The sequence below is a fragment of the Bos grunniens genome, chromosome 9 (genome assembly GCF_055505025.1).
Source record: "Bos grunniens cultivar Pamir isolate PY7600 chromosome 9, Bosgru_T2T1.0, whole genome shotgun sequence".
In the NCBI taxonomy this organism is placed as follows: domain Eukaryota; kingdom Metazoa; phylum Chordata; class Mammalia; order Artiodactyla; family Bovidae; genus Bos; species Bos grunniens.
The window spans coordinates 31,930,281-31,951,380 of record NC_141173.1 but is presented as its reverse complement, the minus strand read 5'-3'; the positions used below and the strand labels follow the sequence as shown (position 1 = coordinate 31,951,380).

At 37.5% G+C, this 21,100-nt stretch overlaps 1 long non-coding RNA gene across 6 annotated transcripts in view; it reads left to right on the top strand.

The window, feature by feature from the left end:
• The window catches only part of LOC147365747 (uncharacterized), a 298,664-nt gene that overhangs the window by 223,313 nt on the left and 54,251 nt on the right, over positions 1-21,100 (top strand). For 5 of the 6 annotated variants that reach the window (XR_015132704.1, XR_015132702.1, XR_015132705.1 and 2 more), the window contains exon 2: positions 8,530-8,631. This is a non-coding gene — a long non-coding RNA (uncharacterized LOC147365747). Of the gene's footprint in view, positions 1-8,529; positions 8,632-11,925; positions 12,994-21,100 lie in introns of those variants that run through there. The other variant, XR_015132707.1, reaches the window with a different exon arrangement.

Sequence of the window (21,100 nt, the reverse complement as noted above, 5' to 3'; positions counted from 1 at the left end):
GTTTCTGTCTAACAGGAGTAGCTTCTGGCCTCAGGTTCACTACAATGGGGGCATGTTTTTTGGCCAAACCTGAGGGCCCCTTCTCTGCTCAGACATCAGGGAATTCTTTTAGATGTCTGGAGGGATTTATTTATTCCCTCCGTGAGGAATAGAGATGCCATTCATCTTCCCTGGGCATGGTCATGGCCATCATCAGAGCCGATTGGCTTCCCAAGGTGAGGCTCACAGGTTTTCTGGGGGCAAAGGTGATTTGTGCCCCCAGCTTTGCCAGTAAGTCTCTACCCAGCAAGGGAATGGGGCATTCCAGTAAGTAGAGAAATTCATGAGTCACCAGATGGCCCCCTAGCTGACACGAACAGGCCTTGCAAAATGAGTGGGCTGCCATGTCCCCTGTAGCCCCAACGATAGTTGCTGTTCAGCCTGTGAGGGGAGTCACAGGTATGGTTACCATGGAGTGTTCAGCTGTGGTATCCACCATAGAAGTCATTGATTGGCCCCCTGCTTTTATCGTGACTGTGGGCTCCTGGAGGCCCAGGATCAGGGAGCCCGGTCTTCCCTGGTCTGATTCTGCTCCTGCCAGGCTGATAAGGTTTTGGACGGCCAGCTCACACTGGTATCTTTCTTTATTGGGTCGACTGAACTTCTTCTACCCTTTAGCTGTCCTTCTGCGATGGGGGCACTCATTCCTCCAGTGTCCAGTCTCTCTGCAATAGGCACACAGGTCATGGTGTAGTGGTGGTCTCTTAGTTTCCCCTTTCCATGAGGGAACAGTCTGTTTCACTTGATCTGAGCTCCTCAATGGAGAGGAGGGCTGCTTTCTGTTTCATTTTTTTTTTTTTTTTTATGTTTCTTGTTGGGCTTCATGGTCTTGGTTCACAAAGACTTTATTTTCTACCTCCAGGAGCTGTGTGGCATTCTTCCCAGTGAAGCTTTCCAGCTTTTGGAGGTTTCATTGGATGTCTTCACAGGATTGAGCCACAAAGGCAGCGTTAATCATTCACTGATTTTCGAGTGTCTCAGGGTTGAATGTGGTATATGTCCAGGACACTTCACACAGTCTTTCATAGAAATTGGTGGGAGTCTCATCCAGTTTTTGGATTATCATTGTGATTTTGGACATATTGGTGGAGTTTTTGGCTCCCACTCATGGTCCATGTAGAAGGGCATTATAGTAGTGACCCAGGGTTTCTTATCCTTCTCTGGTATTGAAACCCCAATTAGGTCTCATCTCTGGCATTGCTTCTTGTGCCCATCCTTCTACAACTAAGACCTCTGTGTGGGTTTGTCCTTGGAGCCATTTTTGGGCTTCTGTCAAGATGTGTCACCTTTTTTCAGTGGTGAAGAGAGACAGAAGGAGCTGGTGACAGTCATCCCATGTAGGCTGATTGGTGTGGAAAATGCACTCTAGGAGGTCAACTATGCTATGCTATTCTATGCTAAGTCACTTCAGTCGTGTCCAACTCTGTGTGACCCCATAGACGGCAGCCCACCAGGCTTCCCCGTCCCTGGGATTCTCCAGGCAAGAACACTGGAGTGGCTTGCCATTTCCTTCTCCAGTGCATGAAAGTGAAAAGTGAAAGTGAAGTCACTCAGTCGTGTATGACCCTCAGCGACCCCATGGACTGCAGCCTTCCAGGCTCTTCTGTCCATGGGATTTTCCAGGCAAGAATACTGGAGTGCGGTGCCAGCCTGTGGTTTATCAGAGTACGCTGGGTTATGGTGTTTCCAGTTTAGCAGATCAGTAGTGCTGAAGGGCTGGTAATAGAGGATGGAGTGACCAAGCTGGACTCAGCCGTCCTCATTCACTTGTTGAAGACCTTGAGGTTTTGCAGTGACATCTCACAGGCTGTGGCCAGCTGGTTAGATTGTTTAGCTGAGTGGAGCCACTTCCCTACTGGCTCAGGGCTGGAGTCTTGATTATGAGTTGGTGTGGGGAACATGAAGGGAGGTAGACTGTCTGGCAATGTGTCTAGCACTGGCTGTGCTGGGGCTTGTGAGGACAGGGGAATGTATGGCAGGGGCAGCAGGGGTCTTCCACTAGATCTTCCTGGAATATAGATTTTTTTCTCTTCTTCTTTCTCTTTTCTGAGTGGTTGGGCCACAAATAACCTACTCTGTCCCTGTCCATTCGTGCAAAATCTTTCCCATGGGGGTAGAGTCTGTGCTATCAGAATCCAGGAGTCTATGTGTGGAAACTGATCTGGATGCCCTGAAGTCCCAGTGATTACCTGGCAAATTGTTTGGACAGTGGGCAGGTCGAGTGTGCCCTCTGGCAGCCATCCAACATCAAAGGATGGCCAGTTGAGCTCACATAAGTTATGAAGCTTCCTAGGGGTCATCTTGACTCCATAATCTCCTAAAAAAAGTCCTTTTTAAAGTTCTTTATCAGGCAATCTAAAACTGTTGGCTTAGAGGAACTTCCACCCATGTTGACAAATGTAATCTACCTGGCAGGATTTTGAGGAAAACCTAATTTCTTAGATGTCAGCTCAAGGAGTCAGTCGACAGAAGAATAATCAGTAACCAATAATTTCTCCCTCCCTGTGTATCCTGCCCTGAGTCAATGGCATAAAGACAGACAAGCATGGGTGCCCCCTCAAAAGAGGAGACCATCCAGTTGCCTGCTTGGCCACATCCCTGGGGGAGGGGTGGAATTTAGGTGCCTCTTAGCACTGGCAGATCAGTATGAACCCCTGATCCGGATCTGTTTCATAGAGAGGGACTGGGTCCCCCAAAGGCAGGCACCGCCTTGAGCCATATGAGGTCACCATGGAACTGCAGTTAGGGCCCACTTGGACTCCATAGCCATGAAGGCTGTAAAGCCATACAGTCGAGCCTGAAGCACTAGTGAATCAGGCTGCACACTCGTTCACATTTATTTTTTGTCTGCCTGGCCACTCTTCCAAGGGAGATTTAAGATGCCTCTTAGCATTGGCAGGTTGGTATAAACCCCCAACCCAGACCAACCCAGATTAAATCCCCCAGATACTGGCACTACCTTTCAGCCTTATGGAGTTGTCATGGAGCTGCAGGTTTTGGACCCTCTCAGGCTCTATAGTCTGAGGATTGTGGAGCTCACTTTCACTTCCATCAATCAACAATCATGCATACAGAATCACTCAGAGGTTATCACAATACCTCTCTTTTCCCAGGTCCCCAGTCCTATCTGATGTTCGCTTCCTGGGAGCCCGAAGGAGGTGATGAGTTTCCTCTGCTACCTGTTGGGATAGGATCTGACTGGGGACTGGCTCCAGGGCCTTACCTGATCCTATGGCCATTTCTGATGAGTTGGTCCATCCCTCCAATGAGTCCGGTTAGGGCTCAGCCATCCAGAGTCGGAATGCCAGTCTGAAAGAGAAGCTGGAATACTGGCAGGTGGCATGCCTCCTCATTCATCTTGGGGTTCCTCTGCTCCGACCCAGTTGAACCACCAGTCCGGTGGCTCAAGGGGCCAGCATGGTTGGAATCTGTCTGGGGCCTCCAGAAATGTTGCAGAAACCAGTACTCGAAAAACCAAGCACCACACTTGGAGAGTTGGAGAACTCAGTTTATTATGCTGGTGGGGCCAGAAGAGTTAACACTCCAAGCTCTGAACCGCAAACAAAGGGTTACAGAGTTTTTATACACTGACAGGCATGATTAAGTGGGTTTGCAGAGGTTGGGCGATTGAAAGAGCAGGACAAGGGTGAGTGAGATAAACTCCAGTTCTTAGTATTGTGAGTCCCCACTTTCTGAGACTACATGACCTACATGATCCAGACTTTGCAAGGAACAAGCTGAGTTACAGAGGCAGAAGGAGAAGGAGGTTATGTAAAATTTTAACTTTTCCTCTTCAATGGAAATTAAAAGAGTCTTTTTTTTCCCTGAATTTTCCTAGAATTCCTGAAAATTCCTGAATTTTCCTAGAATGGATGTTAGAAGAATCATAGCAGAGAAACTAAATTTTAAAACTTTATTTTCTAGGAATGCAAGTGTTATATAGACATTCTTCAAATATATAAAATTGGCCAGTGAACACATGAAAAGATGGTCTGCCTCATTAATTATTAGAGAAATCCAAGTCAGATTCACAATGAGGTACCATTTCATACCCACTAAGATTTAGGGTATATATTTAAAAACACACATACAACAAAAGAACAGCAACAATAACAATGAAAACAGCAAAAGAAAAACAACAAATCCTGGTGGAAATGTGGAGGAATTAGAATCCTTATATATAGCTGTTGGGAAGGGTTCAGCCTACATGTAAAAGAGATCGGTGATTCCTCAAAAAGTTCAATGTAGGATTACCACGTGACCCTACAATTCCACTCCTAGGTATATACCAAAAAGAATTTTGTAAACAGGCATTCAAACAGAAACATATAGGTGGAAACAGCCCAAATGTCAATCAACAGATGAATGGATGAATGAATTATGGTGTATATATATATATTTATATATATAATAGAAGTTATTCTGATATAAAAGTAGATGAAGCACTGATGTATGCTACAATATAGAAAACCTCTGAGATGAAAGAACTTGACACAGAAGATCCTATATTGTATGACTCCATTTATGTAAGATATCTAGAAAAGATGAGTCCATAGAGACAGAATACAGATTTGTGGTTGCCTGAGGAAGAGGGCAATGGGGACAAACTTGCCTGAAGGATAATGGATTTTGCTTGGGAATGATGAGATGTTTTGAAACTAGATAAAGGTAGTAGTTGAACAACATTAAAAAGGTACTAAATGACTGAATTACTTTAAAGGGATTAATTTTGTCTTGTGTGACTTTCACTACCATATTATTTAAAAAATATAAATGTGACAAACATTTATATATAAATGCAAATGAATTTAAAGAGAGGGATGTTGGCAGAGTTTGGATTCGAGATCTTAAACTTATTTATAAGCCTAAGTTGGTTTATTTTTTCAACCAGTTACTGAGTCTTAGGAACTGTGATTGTAGGATTTGAAAATGGGCTAAACCACTCTAAATATAAAGAACAATGCCAAAGGCATTTAATTTGAATTATAATAACAATAAAAGTAATAAACATCTGGAGAATACATCATCAAGAATCCAATTCCATTAACAACGAGCAAAACAAAAAGTTTGTTTCTGTTTCCTATACATCTCCTCAAAACTGCTTTGGAAAGGGCTTCTACTTCTAAATTTTCTCTTAATAAACAACTGCTGAATTGCTAAAGTCAAAATGATGTTTCTCTATAAAAGAAATCATTTTCTTGCTACTTTTTTCTAAATTTACTTTTTATACAAGCCCAGAAACAACATATTTTATCCTAATCTGCCAGCTTCCTCTCTATTATAAGGCTATCATGATAATAACCCTCAAGGAATGATTTAACTTCATAATTATAAGGACTCAAAGAATGATTAGAACAATATTTTCCTCTCTCTCATTTCCTCCTGTTAATTCTCTAGCTGCAATCCGCTGCGCTCTTCCTTTAATGTTCACTGTTGGGCCAATAATGCCCCCTGGTAGAAGCAGGATGAGGAGTTTATTCACTCCTGAGTGATGAATGTCTCTGCACAGCAGTGGGATTCACAAGCATATTGAATTGATTGCTGGCTTGCTTTCCCCATTTCCTTTTAAAATTTGTGTTTTAAAGACCTGTAGTAACAAATATTAACTTTGACTTTTTTGAAAATACCAAGTTATTTTTAGAGATGTCTTATAGACCAATAATGACTGAACAAACATATTTTATGTTTAGATATCTTGAATTTATGTAATTGGGTATAACTGCACATTCTAGTTTTAGGCCATGTAAACTCCTTGACATTTTATCACTGGGACTGAATGGGAAATAACAGATTGTACAGTTGTGTCAGTTGTCTTTTCTTTATTACAAGTGCTACTTAATTTTAGACAAATGTTTTCTTATAGCTTGGCTAATAAAATAAGGCACAAATAAGAATACAATTAATGAAATGTAAGTACATTATTATGATGGACTCAAAGCAAGCTAAAGAAAAATGAGATTTTAAAGGGATTATAACAGAAGACAAAACATAAACTATTAAATGCTTTTGGAAAAGCTAGCTATCTATTTGTATCAAAAAATAATGTGATACCTCTGGATAATACCATATTAGAAGTTAAAGATGTTCAAATAAATGTGGTAAATGTGTCCACACACTAGATTTGAAAAGAAAATTGTTTCATAATTAGTGACAAGATAGTCTTCCTATTTCTACTTAAGTAGAATAAGTCAATAAGTATCTGGAAAAAATGTTCCATCTCATTGAAAATCAGTTAAAGGCAAAATAATTCACATCTGTGAATACCATTTATTGCATATCATGTTAAAAAAAAGGACTGATGATATCTAGTAATGAATATGAATGGTAATATATATTTTCACACATTTCTGAAAGAAATATAAACTAAACTTTTTTAAGGTCTATTTATGAATAACTATTAAAAATTTAAATGCACATACCTTGGACTAGAAACCCTTGAAGAAACATTCAAACTACAGAAATATTTGTGTATGTGCTCAGCTCCTTCTGTTTAAGAATATCCAGAGGAATATTTTAAGAGGAATTTTTAAAAGCAACATATACAAGCATCTCTAGGAAATGTTTGTATAATTATTAGTACATCTGTAGTATAGAATACTCTGCCCCCTTTAAAAAAGAATGAGGTAGACTTGTGATAACGTGAAAATATATTCATGATTTTTTGCTCCATGAGGAAATTTTTAATTTGTAAAAATAATCTGTATTATGTATGATCTCATTTTTATTTAAAAAATCCATACTGCTACTGTATAAATGTGTGTACAACTGCACAGGAAAAAGACCAAGATGGTTATTCAAATATTATCTCTGAGAAACAGAAAAGAATGATTGGGGACTGGTGAAACAGGATATTTGAGCTTTACCTAATATACCTATGTATTGTTTGACAATTTTATAAGTGAATGATATTTTTAATTAGTTTAAATTGATGCTTTTGAACTGTGGTGTTGGAGAAGATTCTTGAGAGTCTCTTGGACTGCAAGGAGGTCCAACCAGTCCATTCTGAAGGAGATCAGCCCTGGGATTTCTTTGGAAGGAATGATGCTAAAGCTGAAACTCCAGTACTTTGGCCACCTCATGTGAAGAGTTGACTCATTGGAAAAGACTCTGATGCTAGGAGGGATTGGGGGCAGGAGGAGAAGGGAACGACAGAGGATGAGATGGCTGGATGGCATCACTGACTCGATGGACGTGAGTCTGAGTGAACTCCGGGAGTTGGTGATGGACAGGGAGGCCTGGCGTGCTGCGATTCATGGGGTCGCAAAGAGTCGAACACGACTGAGCGACTGAACTGAACTTAAAGAGTGGAGAAAAACAATAGAGACATTTGTTTTACCTTTTGCATGATTTTTAAATTGAGATTTCTTATAAATTAGTTGTTTAAGAAAAACTCTCCAAAGTACTGGTTGGTCTAATATCTAAAGCAATTAAAATGAATTCATTATTTAAAATAACCTTTTGATGACATTACAGGTTGAAATAAGATGAGTGTATTCTAACAGGGCTTAGGCATTTTCTCTGCATGTGTATTTCTATGAAACAGCCAAAAAGTGTGAGGTGTCTAAATCAGAATGTCCATGAGGGAATATGGACCCTCACATCCTCTGAAGTGTTAGAGAAGTTACAAAACCAAACAGAAATTATTCACCTTGTGAAAAAGTAATCTTCAAGTGTTACAGATTTCCTTGGATCTGGAATATAACTTCGTGGCCTTTTCACCTTGCCTGAACTTGTAACTTACAACTTGCACGCCTTTCTTTCTGACTACACAAACTACTCCCTAATGTAGTTTAATATTATTTGCTTTAAATACTATTTAATAATAAAGCCAATAATATATTTGCTTTAAATATGTTATTATATACATAGTATTAAATATATAGTATATACATACTATATAGTATTAAAATATTAAATACTCTTTAATAATAAAGCAAATAATACTATTTGCTTTAAATATTAAAGCAAATATTAATATTAAGTATTAAAGCAAAGCTTTGATATTTGTACTTGATTTTCATATATGTATTTATGGTACTATGTATACTATTATAAAGGAATTGTTTGCTTAGTCACCCTCTGTACATTTTGTAGCATATTATAGCACATACTCAAAGTAACTTTTACAAACATAGTTATATACAGAATTAGAGAATACACTTTCCTAACATTATATGAAGAGCAACTTTAAATCCTTTTTATAGTTTACAATTACTGTTTTTAGATGTGTTTTTAAAGACATATGTTTAATGTATACCTTTTATTTTCTTTATGATTAGTTGATCACTATTTTATAAAAATAATCTCAATTATTGTGAATGTCATAGTAGTAATATAATAATCATGGAAACTTATTGGCTACACAGTATGTGACTTGCCAGGATATAAATATACTTGGACATTCTCTATTAGAGAATAGAAATCTCTAAGGGATTCTCAATTAAAGGGGCCACTTGGATAATGTACTTTTGCTTGCTGGTTTATTCACAGGTTTATATCTCCATGAATTTGAGAAAATTAAGAATAAAAGATTCATTGATTACAGAAAATCATCCCAAGAAGATGCTCCCTTTTGACCAGTACAAAAGAGAGGTAGGAATGATACTTTTCAAAAGTTATTTACTTGGGCATGTTGTCATGGTGTTATGTTTTAAGGATGCAAAAGTTTGTTGAAACATGGAAATTATAGTGAGAGATATCCTCTTTATTCTTCTTACTTTGCACTCTTTTTGTTTTCTTCTATCCCTTAGAATTCTTTCCTCTTATTCAAGAAATGTAGTTTTTATTCTAATTTAGTTTCTGCTGCTAAGAAATTTCCATGGGTCTAACATATATGTATATTTTTGCACATAAGAGTTATACAGTAGTCTGTTTTTGGCAGAATTGCTGCTGCTGCTGCTGCTAAGTTGCTTCAGTCGTGTCCGACTCTGTGCAACCCCATAGATGGCAGCCCACCAGGCTACCCTGGTATTCAATATCCCATTAATCTCTATGAAACCTTGTGGGAAAATGTGAATGGAATAACATTGCAGATAACATTCTAGATCAGTCAACTGTAGAAGCTGTTCTTTAGCATATTGCATTTAGCTTATAGTAGTCGTACTCTTGTCCTTATCAGCTTGCTTTCTGGTTTTCAGGGTGCTATTGTAAGTTTGTCCCTGACCTGTTCCAGGTGTCTTCTTGAACTACTAAAATATTAGTGAGTTGAACTTGGTGTAAAGTAATTTACTGGGAATGCATGTTGCCATCATTTGGGATTAAATATCCACTGTTGCCAATTTATGGAACACTTAAATGATGCAGTTGTGATCTGCTTTTCTGAACTAAGGAGTAAGTGAAAGTGGTTATAGAGTCATTTTGTAAATAAGAGACAGGAGATTGGCAAGATGTATATTCTGACCTACATTCAGTTTCTTTCAGTGAACTTGTAGCCACGGTGCAGGCATACTAACATCAAACTTGTCAACTTCGCTTTCTTACCAAATATCCCTCACAAGTTCATTTTTATGGTTAATATCTCTACTAATGGGCTTCCCTGGTAGTTCAGATGGTAAAGAATCTGCCTATGGTGCGGGAGAGCCAGGTTTGATCCTTGTGTTGGGAAGATCCCTTGGAGAAAGGAATGGTTACCGACTCCAGAATTCTTGCCTGGAGAATTCCATGGACAGAGGGGCCTAGCAGGCTACAGTCCATGGGATCACAGAGTTGAGCATGACTGAGTGACTAACACTTTCATTTTTCACACTAATACTTCAGAAAAAAACTTTATGAACAAAAAAACAACATACCAGAAAACCTATATTGTGTCTTTTAATAAGTATTTAAAGTAAGAAATAATACATATTTGGCATTTTATATGACTAGGAACAGTTCCATTAGGACTTTTAAAACTTTAAGGAAAAAAAGCCATGGCTTTTCAAAATCTGTTTTTATATTACTTTACACAAGTCTATTTAAACATTTTTGTCATTTTATGTATATTATGGTCTCTAAAGTATTTACCAAAATAGCTGCTTTTTTCTTTTAGAAAAATAATATTCACTCAAAAATAATTTCAGATAGATTCTTTGTTGGAGATTGTTTTAGAAAAAGATATGGTCAATATTGAGGATAAATTTTAAGATATATCAGGACTTTGTCAGATTATTACCTAATGATTGATTTATATTATAAAATTTTAGGTAAATTATCAATTGCAATTAGGTAAACTAAACTTTGGGAATATAAAAAAAAATTAAAATTTCTAGCCTAAGCTCTTTAAAGATTCTTGCAATTTTTTTTTCTTTACTCCTTAGTAGATAATCATTTGTTTCTAATGACTGAGGCTTTGAAACAGTTAAGTCCATACTAATATACTAAGTGTCTTATTCAAGTAATCAGGGAAGAAGAAAACATGTTTAGGTGGTGAATCTATCATGTCTTCTCAATTAAATTCCAATTCCATACATGCATGGTTAATATCATTTAATGTTGTTTTTATTACTCAGCCACAAATTATTGGTCATTATTTTCCAATCTCAAACTACCATACTTAGTGCACTCTTTCCATACACACATATATACATACACATTCATATATACATACACATTCATATATATGTATTTGTATATCATGCAAAATAGTTTCACTCTTCTATGAAAATAAAAAATCCTCTGTGCTCCACTTGTGCATCCCTTCTGAACCCCTAATCATTGGAAATCTCTCATATTTTTAGTGCTTCCATAGTTTTACCATTTTTAGAACACTGTGTAGTTGAAATCATACAGGATGTAGCCTTTCCAGATTGGCTTTTTCACTTAGTAATATGCATTTAATTTTCTTAATATCCTTTCGTGGCTTGATAGCTCATTTCTTTTTAGTTCTAAACAATATTCCATTGTCTGGATGTACCACTATTTTCCATTTGTGTCCTGAAGAATATTGTATCTGCTTCCAAGTTTTGCTAATTAAGAATGAAGCTGCTATAAACTTCTGTGTACATATTTTTCTGTAGGCATAAGGTTTCAGCTCCTTTGGGTAAATAACAAGGAGCACAGTTATTGGACTGTATGGCAAGAGAAAGGCTTAGCTTTGTTGAAAGAGCCAAACTACCTTCCAAAGTGGCTGTACCACTTTGTGTCCCCATCAGCAGTCAATGCAAGTTTCTGTTGCTTCCCCGTCTCACCAGCATTTGGTGTTGCCAGTGGATTTTGATCATTCCAAGTGTGCTGTAGTATTTCATTGTTTTAATTTGTATTTTCCTGATGACGTGTGACAAGGAATTTCTTTTCTTATGATTATGTACTATTAATATATTTTCTTTGTGAAGTGTCTTTTAAGGTCTTGGTCCATTTTTAAATTGAGTTGTTTTCTTATTGTTGATGGAAGGGTTTTTGTTTTTGTTTTTCATATTTTTGGATAACAGGCATTGATAAGATTTGTCTTTTGCAATATTTTCTCCCACCCTGTAGCTTGTCTTTTTACTGACAGTGCCTTCACAGGGCAGAAGTTTTTAACTTTAATGAAGTCCAGCTAACCAATTCTTTATTATATGAATCATGTCTTTGATGTTATATCTAAAAAGTCATCACCAAACCCAAGTTCTAGATTTTCTCCTGTGTCATATTCTGAGAATATTAGAGTTTTGAATCTCACATTTTGGTCAAAGTTCCATTTTGGGTTAATTTTTGTGAAGGGCATAAAATTTGTTTATAGATTAATTTTTTTGCATGTGGATGTCCAGTTTTTCCAACACCATTTGCTTTATTGTACTGCTTTTGCTCCTTTGTCAAAGATCATGGGTCTATATTTACATGGGTCTATTTCTGGAGTCTGTTCTGTTTTATTGATCTGTTTGTTTATTCTTTTGCGAATACCTCACTGTCTTAATTATTGTATCTTTCTAGTGAGTCTTGATGGAGAAGGCAATGGCACTCCACTTCAGTACTCTTGCTTGGAAAATCCCATGGACAGAAGAGCCTGGTAGACTGCAGTCCATGGGGCCGCTAGGAGTCGGACAACTTCACTTTTACTTTTCACTTTCATGCATTGGAGAAGGAAATGGCAACCCACTCCAGTGTTCTTGCCTGGAGAATCCCAGGGACAGGGGAGCCTGGTGGGCTGCTGTCTGTGGGGTCGCACAGAGTCAGACACGATTGAAGTGACTTAGCAGCAGCAGCAGCAGTGAGTCTTGAAGTTAAGTAGTATTAGTTCTATTTTTTTCTGCTCATTCAATATTATGTTGATTATCCTTGGTCTTTTGACTCTTTATATAAATTTTAGAATCATTTTATTGACATTAGTAAATAACTTGCTGGTATTTTCATTGGGATTTTATTGAATCTGTATATTAGGTTGGGATGACTGACATCTTGACAACATTGAGTATTTCTAACTCTGAATATGGTATTTCCTCAGACACTGAAGAAACTGCCTGCAATGTGGGAGACCTGGGTTCTATCCCTGGGTCAGGAAGATCCCCTGGAGAAGGGAATGGCCACCCACTCCAGAATTCTTGGCTGGAGAATTCCATGGACAGAGGAGCCTGGTGGGCTACAGTCCATGGGGTATCAAAAAGTTGGACACAACTGAGTGATTAACTTTCACTTCACTTCACTTCACTTTCAACCCTGAATATAGAATATATTTCCATTTATTTAACTTTTTCTTGACTTCTTTCCTCAAGAGTTTTATCATTTTCATCATATAGATCAAGCACATGTTTTGTTAGATTCTATCTTAATTTTTTTTGGGTGCTAATATAAATAGTATTGTACTTTTAATTTCATATTCCACTTGTTCATTATTGGTATATAGAAAAGTGATTGACTTTTGTATATTAACCATATAGCCTGAAACCTTGTTATAATTGTTTTTCACTTCCAGGAATCCTTTGTCATGGTTTTCTCTAAGATTTTAAACATAGATTAACATGTAATCTATGAATAAAGACAGCTTTCTTTCTTTCTTCTCAATCAGTATACCTCTTTTTTGTTGTTTGTTTGTTTTATTGAATTAGCTGGGATGTCCAGTATGAAGTTGAAAAACAGTGATAAAAGGAAATATCCTTTTTTTTTTTTTCCTCCTTATTTTAGTGGGGAAGCTTTTAGGTTTTTTTTTTGTAAGTATAATATTAGTTGTAAGGTATTTGCAGATAGTCTTTAACAAATTGAGAATTTCTTCCCTATGCCTAGTTTACTGAGAGTTTTTGTAATATGTGTGTGGAGTTTGTCAAACAGCTTTTCTGTTTTCATTGACATGGTCTGTGGCTTTTCTTCTTTAGCCTGTTGATGTGGTAGATTACATTAATTGATTTCACAGGCTTCTTTTAAAGCACTAATTTACATTTTCCTATGGTTTAAGGCAGAGGATATGCCTTTCCGTTGTTAGGTGTAGGACACATAGGTAAGGCTCAATTAATAATTTTTTACTTTTTTTTGAATTTTAAATATATATATTATTGAAGTATAGTTGACTTACAATGTTTTAGGTGTACAGCAAGGTGATTCAGTTACACAAATACACATATATTATTTTTGAAATTATTTTCCATCATAGGTTAATACAAGATATTAACTATAGTTCCCTGTGCTACACAGTAAACCTTTGTTGCATATCTATTTTTTAAATTAGAAATCTAGCATTCTATTCATACTAAGTCAAACAAGTGGAATGAAAATGTCATAATTTTTTAGTTTGGCAAAAATTCTTAAGTTTTCATATATATATATACACACACACACATGAAGTAAAGTGAAAGTCACTCCGTCTTGTCCGACCCTTTGCAACCCCATAGACTATACAGTCCATGGAATTCTCAGTCCAGAATACAGGAGTGGATAGCCTTTCCCTTCTTCACGGAATCTTCCCAACCCAGGAATCGGACCCAGGTCTCCTGCATTGCAGGTGGATTCTTTACCAGCTGAGCCACAAGTGAAGCCCTATATATATATTTCTCAAGCCTTTATCAAGTGTTTTTTCTATTACACTTGATAAAGGCTTAAGAAATAACATTTAAAAAAATGAAGAGATGGAGAAATTGGAGACCATAAACTAAATGAATTGGGAGCAGTGAATATGAAATAGAGAAAGTGAAATGAACTAAATCAAAGTAAAAGATCATCATACAGTCCAGTTGTTTTTAAACATGACTGCTCATTAGAAACATATCTGGACTTCTGGAGAAAACAACAACAACAAAAATACCTGGGTATTTGTATTTTTCAAAAAAATGTCAAGATAATGCTCATATGCATCTGGATTTTAAAAAGTGATTACAGGATTACAGATTTTTCTATTAGATCCTAGTTTTGGTGATACAGAATTCTATTTTTCTGTTGACTAATCATGGTATTAAGTGAGTAATAGTTACATAATCACAATAGTAAAAGATGTTTATCAGTTTTCACAATCAACAGCCAGACAAAAAATAAAAGATAATTACAATTTCAAGCCATAATGGAAACATGATTAACTTAACAATATAAAATAATTACATACAATTTGGGGAAGGGGTCAAGCCGAGTGATGTGATTTAAGTGGAAATGCATACATGCACATGTTTTCATCTACCAGCAAGTCTATGTCTTTTGGTTGGTGCATTTAATCCATTTACATTTAAGGTAATTATTGATATGATCATATGATATGATCCTGTTACCATTTTCTTAATTATTTTGGGTTTATTTTCTATAGGTCTTTTCCTTCTCTTGTGTTTCCTGCCTAGAGAAGTTCCTTTAGCATTTGTTGTAAAGCTGGTTTGGTGGTGCTGAATTCTCTTAACTTCTTTTTGTCTGGAAAGCTTTTGATTTCTCCGTCAAATTTGAAGGGGAGGAGTCTTTCTGGGTGGAGTATTCTTGGTTGCAGGGTCTTCCCTTTCAATCACTTTAAATGTATGGTGGCTTCCCTTCTGGCTTGTAGAGTTTCTGTTAAAAAATGAGCTGATAGCCTGATGGGAGTTCCTGTGTATATTATTTGTTGTTTTTCCCTTGTTGCTTTTAATATTTTATGTCTGTCTTTAATTTTTGCCTGTTTGATTACTCTGTATCTTGGTTTGTTCCTCCTTGGGTATATCCTTCCTGGGACTCTCTGTGATTCCTGGACTTGGTTGACCATTTCCTTTCCCATGTTCAGGAATTTTTCAGCTATTATTTCTTCAAAGATTTTCTCAGGTTCTTCCTCTCTCTCTTCTCCTTCTGGGACCCCTATAATGAAAATGTTGGTGCATTTAATATTGTCCTAGAGATCTCTTAGGCTGTTTTCATTTCTTTTCATCCTTTTTTCTGTATTCTTTTCTGTGGCAGTGATTTCCACCAGTCTGTTCTCCAGACTGCTTATCTGTTCTGCCTTAGTTATTTTGCTGTTGATTCCTTTTAGTGTATCATTCATCTCTGTTTGTTTGTTATTCAGTTCTTCTGGGTCTTTGATAAACATTTCTTGCATCTTCTCAATCTTTACTTCCATTCTTTTCCCAAGATCCTGGATCATCTTCACTATCATTATTCTGACTTCTTTTTTTCTGGAAGGTTGCCTATCTCCACTTCATTTAGTTGTTTTTCTGGGATTTTATCTTATTCCTTCATCTGGGACATAAATTTCTGCTTTTTTCATCATGATTAACTTCCTGTAATATGGTTTGTGTTTTAGCCACTGTGAGATTTTCTGGCTTCTTCTGTCTGCCCTCAGATGGATAAGGCTAAGAGGCTTGTGTAAGCTTCTTGATGGGAGGCACTGGCATAGGAAGAACTGATGGGCAGAGCTTTGCTCAGTAAAGCTTTAATCCAGTTATCTGTTGATGAGTGGGGTTCCACTACCTCCCTGGTAGTTTTTTGGCCTGAAGAAACCCAGTCCTGGGGCCTACGGGCTCTATGGTAGGATGAATGAAGAACTACAAGAGGGTTTAAGCCAAGGGGGACCTTCCAGTGCCCCCATCACTGTGGTGGGCCCCTGCTGACCCATTCCTCCACAGGAGCCCCTCCAACACTAGCAGGTAGTTTTGGTTCAGTCTTCTGTGGGGTCACTGCTCCTCTCCTCTGGGTCTTTGTGAATGCAAAAGTTTTTTCTGTCTCCAAGACTGGAGTCTGTTTCCCTCTCCTCTGGAAGACCTATAATCAAATCCTGCTGGCCCTCAAGGCCAGATTCCCTGGGATTTCCAGTCCCTTTGTCAGATCCCAAGGCTGGGAAGCCTGATGTGAGGTTCAGAACCTTCACAATGATGCGAGAACTTATTTGGTATTATTGTTCTCCAATCTGTGGGTCACCCACCAGGTGGGTATGGAATTTGATTTTATCATGATTATGCCCCTCCTATCATATTGCTGTGGCTTCTTCTTTGTCTTTGGATGAAGAGTATCTTTTTTGTTTTTTGTGAGTTCCAGCATCTTCCTGCTGAAGGTTGTTCAACAGCTAGTTGCAATTTTGGTGCTCTTGCAGGAGGAGATGAGTGCACATCCTTCTACTCAGTCATCTTAAACCAGAACTCCAATAATTATTTATTTAATCAATTGACAAAGCAAATACTCATGTACAGTTTAAATTAATCATTTAAATACTTGCTGCTAAAGTTTACATGAGCTATAAATTGCTTTTTCACTTCTCCATTACTGCAAATCAGAATGTATGGAATTTTCCCTATGTCTGGAATTTATTAGTGTATTTTGGTTGAAAGAATTTAAAATACAAATCATTATCTTACTGTTTTCTGTAGCCCCCAAATTCATATAATTTTTTGTTGTTGCTGAAGAATGATAAACTTCCAGTTAATGATTCATGTTATTGTTATCCATTTATATAAGATTTACAGGAATATCTCTAGAACTGAATATATACTAGTTCACTGATATCACAGACTGGATGCTACCTTGGGTTATCCTTATATTATTCTTCCCACTTAAAAGGCAGTCCAGTCAGAATCCTGGTACATTAGTTTATCCACAAAACTGACTTGCACATAAACGTCATTTAATGTTGATTGTACAACCCTTATGGCAGAAAGTGAAGAGGAACTAAAAAGCCTCTTGATGAAAGTGAAAGAGGACAGTGAAAAAGTTGGCTTAAAGCTCAACATTCAGAAAACGAAGATCATGGCATCCGGTCCCAATACTTCATGGGAAATAGATGGGGAAACAGTGGAAACAGTGTCAGACTTTATTTTTGGGGGCTCCAAAATCACTGCAGATGGTGACTGCAACCATGAGATTAAAAGATGCTTACTCCTTGGAAGGAAAGTTATGACCAACCTAGATAGCATATTCAAAAGCAGAGACATTACTTTGCCAACAAAAGTCCATCTAGTCAAGGCTATGGTTTTTCCTGTGGTCATGTAGAGATGTGAGAGTTGGACTGTGAAGAAGGCTGAGCACCGAAGAATTGATGCTTTTGAACTATGGTGTTGGAGAAGACTCTTGAGAGTCCCTTGGACTGCACGGAGATCCAACCAGTCCATTCTGAAGGAGATCAGCCCTGGGATTTCTTTGGAGGGAATGATGCTGAAGCTGAAACTCCAGTACTGTGGCCACCTCATGTGAAGAGTTGACTCATTGGAAAAGACTCTGATGCTGGGAGGGATTGGGGGCAGGAGGAGAAGGGGACGACAGAGGATGAGATGGCTGGATAGCATCACTGACTCGATGGACATGAGTCTGAGTGAACTCCAGGAGATTGTGATGAACAGGGAGGCCTGGCGTGCTGCGATTCATGGGGTCGCAAAGAGTCGGATACGACTGAGCGACTGAACTGTACATATAATTCTTTCATTTTGACATACTCATTTGAAATTATTTTGTTTATCATTTTTTATTGTATCTGGTATTCATTAAAGTTTTCTTTGAGAATCTAGTCAATGCCAGGTGTTATTTTAGGCACAAGGAATATAACAGCAAACATACTTTCCCTGCCCTAAAGGACATTACATTTTAGGAGGAATGGGGTGGGAGACAAAGGAAAAATATTTGGTATGTAATACAAAGGATGGTGAAAAGCAATAGAGTTTATTAAATAGGATGAGTGGGTGAAGAATAAAAGTGGGATGTTCATTTAAGGTAGTCTACAGAAGTTTCTGTGACATGGTGTTACTTAAGGAAGGATCTAAAGAAAGTGAAGATGCTTCTATGGATATCTGAGATTAAATCATCACCTGCAGAGGGAATTACAGTAGCAGTTCAGTGTATTAAAAGAACAGCATGGAATCTAATGTAGTTGGAGTAAAATGAGCAAAAGAGAAATAAGTGTGAGATAAGATCAGAGAAAAAAATCAAGGTCGTGGGTCCTACAGACTTTGCTAAATCATCGAAAAGATTGTGTTTTCATCACACACTGTTGGAGAACTTTGAGGAGAAGGGTTTTACTTCATGACTGTGACTCTGTTTTGAGGATGAAGAGTAGGGAAAACATAGAAGCAAAACTATCATCCAGGTTAAGCCTAGTGCTGTCTTGGACCAGGGTGCTGCTGCTGCTGCTGCTAAGTCGCTTCAGTTGTGTCCGACTCTGTGCAACCCCATAGACAGCAGCCCACCAGGCTCCACCACCCCTGGGATTCTCCAGGCAAGAACACTGGAGTGGGTTGCCATTTCCTTCTCCAATGCATGAAAGTGAAAAGTGAAAGTGAAGTCACGCAGTCATGTCCGACTCTTAGTGACCCATGGACTGCAGCCTACCAGGCTCCTCCATCTATGGGATTTTCCAGGCAAGAGTACTGGAGTGGGTTGCCTTTGCTTTTTCTGTGGACCAGGGTATCCATGGTTAAAATGATACTAAATTGTTACATTTTTAATATATTTAGAAAGTGCATTGTCAAGATTTGTTTGTGAATTGTACTTAGAGTCTGAAAGGGAAGATTCAACCTGATGTTTAAATTTTTGTTCTCAGTCAATGGAAATTTGGTGTTTCCATTTATTTAGATGAAGGAGACTAAGGGAAGAAGCTGTTTGAGGAGAAAAAATAATTTGATTTTGGACATGTTCAATAGCAAGTTTTAATTTGTTGAACATGTGAAGTATGAAATATAGTGAGAACTGTCAGCTTAAAAGGTAAATTTCAAACTCATCAGCATAGATGTAGTATCTTAAAACTTTGTAGGAGTGGATAATAGAATGTGAGTGACTGAACATGCATGCGATAGAATGTGGGAGGTGAGTGACCTAGATGTGGAAATGTGTCTAAGGACTAAACCCTTGAACAGGACAACCAAGGAAACTAAGAAAGTTAGCAACTGGTAGTAAAGAAGGACAACCAGTTGTTATCCTGGGAATCAAGTGAATATAATGTTTCAGAGTGAGTTCTCTCCTGGGTCAAAAGATGCAAATATATCAAGCACTGCTTATAGCTTGGATAGGACATTACTATTGAAAGGTTTTATTTATTTATTTATTTTTAATTTTGTAAGCTCACGGCAAGAGAGAAGCCAATGCTATATTCTGGGCTAGCTGGATATTGTGTCTGGATTCACTTAACTTAAATTTTGATACAGCCGATTAAAGTAATACAGCATTTTTCATCTCTCCTGTCCCCTGATCTTGCTACCATAGGGACAGCTTGCTTCCTATAAACACCTATTTTCTGGGTGATTTCATGTTTACTCCTGATTTTTCCGTTTCTTACAGAACCAGATGGGTCCAAGGAAGTTTTGCCAGTAGTTTTGAATACCCCTGTCCAGTTGTTTGCAAATGAGAATTTTGCCTTCCTGTGTGGGAAAATGAACCTTTTTGGCTCATTGCCAAATATGCAGCCACAGGAGTCTTCTCTGCTTCATCCAGTTCTCTGGATGCAGATCAATCTCCATGTTTGGCATAGGTCAGATTTTGAGTTCTTATTTTGAGTTCAGCTTTATTTCATTGAAAAATGACATTGGAAGGTACATTGTACTTTTTCCTGATGGTCTATAGAGGAAAACTTTATTATTGGTGACAAAAGAAGTCAATGTTAAGAAATTTATACCATGTTTTTGTATTTTATTTTGATAAAATGGAAGAAAATAGCTGTAAAATAATGAAACTCAAAATTTTTATGTAATAAATGATTTAAAAAAACTTGATCTTACTTGAGATAGCAAGATTATTAAATTTTAAAATAAGGGCAATTTATGGATAAACTGATTACTTCATATGACTGCTAACCTCTGGTTCCCTCATAATTCAACACAATGAATCATTATATGATGTAGCTTCTTTATTTATGGGAAAGTTCTGTCTCCAAATGCTGTCTATGACTCAGAGAACATTTGAGATCCCTTTTGGTAGTTCAAATTTTGTTGCAGTGGTAGGCACATCAAAATGATTGTGAAACATCTTGCTTTTGTAAGTCATTGCAAAATTTGTGAATAATGGTCACAGAAGGGGATGGATACACTTGGAGTATTACAGATTAGACTTTTTCAGTGTTCATAATGAATCTTAAAATTATGAAACTGTAGCACTATATCAAGATTAAGGAAACAGATTGTTTATTGAAGAATCAGGAAAACCCACTTATTTGAATGGAACAGAGGACATTGTGTAATTTTTTCCACTTCATCTTTTCCTACTTCTGTTCTATATGATTTCTACTGGCTTATTTTGGCTTGGCTTCGTAATGAATAGAGGAGAACGTTGAAGAAAGTGTGATTTACTTCATCTTTTCCAGTGTTACACTGCCAAAACACAGACAGAAAAGGCACTCCTTGCTCCAGTTAAAGTAGATTATACACTCACACACGCTGCATGCTTGCTAAGTTGCTTCAATTGTCTCTGAATCTCTGTGACCCTATGGACTGTAGTCTGCCAGGCTCCTTTGTCCATGGGATTCCCCAGGCAAGAATACTAGAGTAGGTGGCCATGCCCTCCTCCACTGGATCTTCCCGACCCAGGGATTGAGCTTGCATCTGATAGGTTTACCCTCATAGGTTTTAATAATAATATTTAAATGCTTATTTAAAGTTAACACAGTTCAATAAGGAACTTAGTCCTTCCTAACTAGAATCTCATGAATTATCACATTTTACAGATAAGAAAATTAAGAATGGTAGAGGAGGCATTAATTTTCCATGATTTGAAGCTATTATTGTAATTGCAACTATAAATTTGTGTTTCTGATTTCACAAAGGGAATT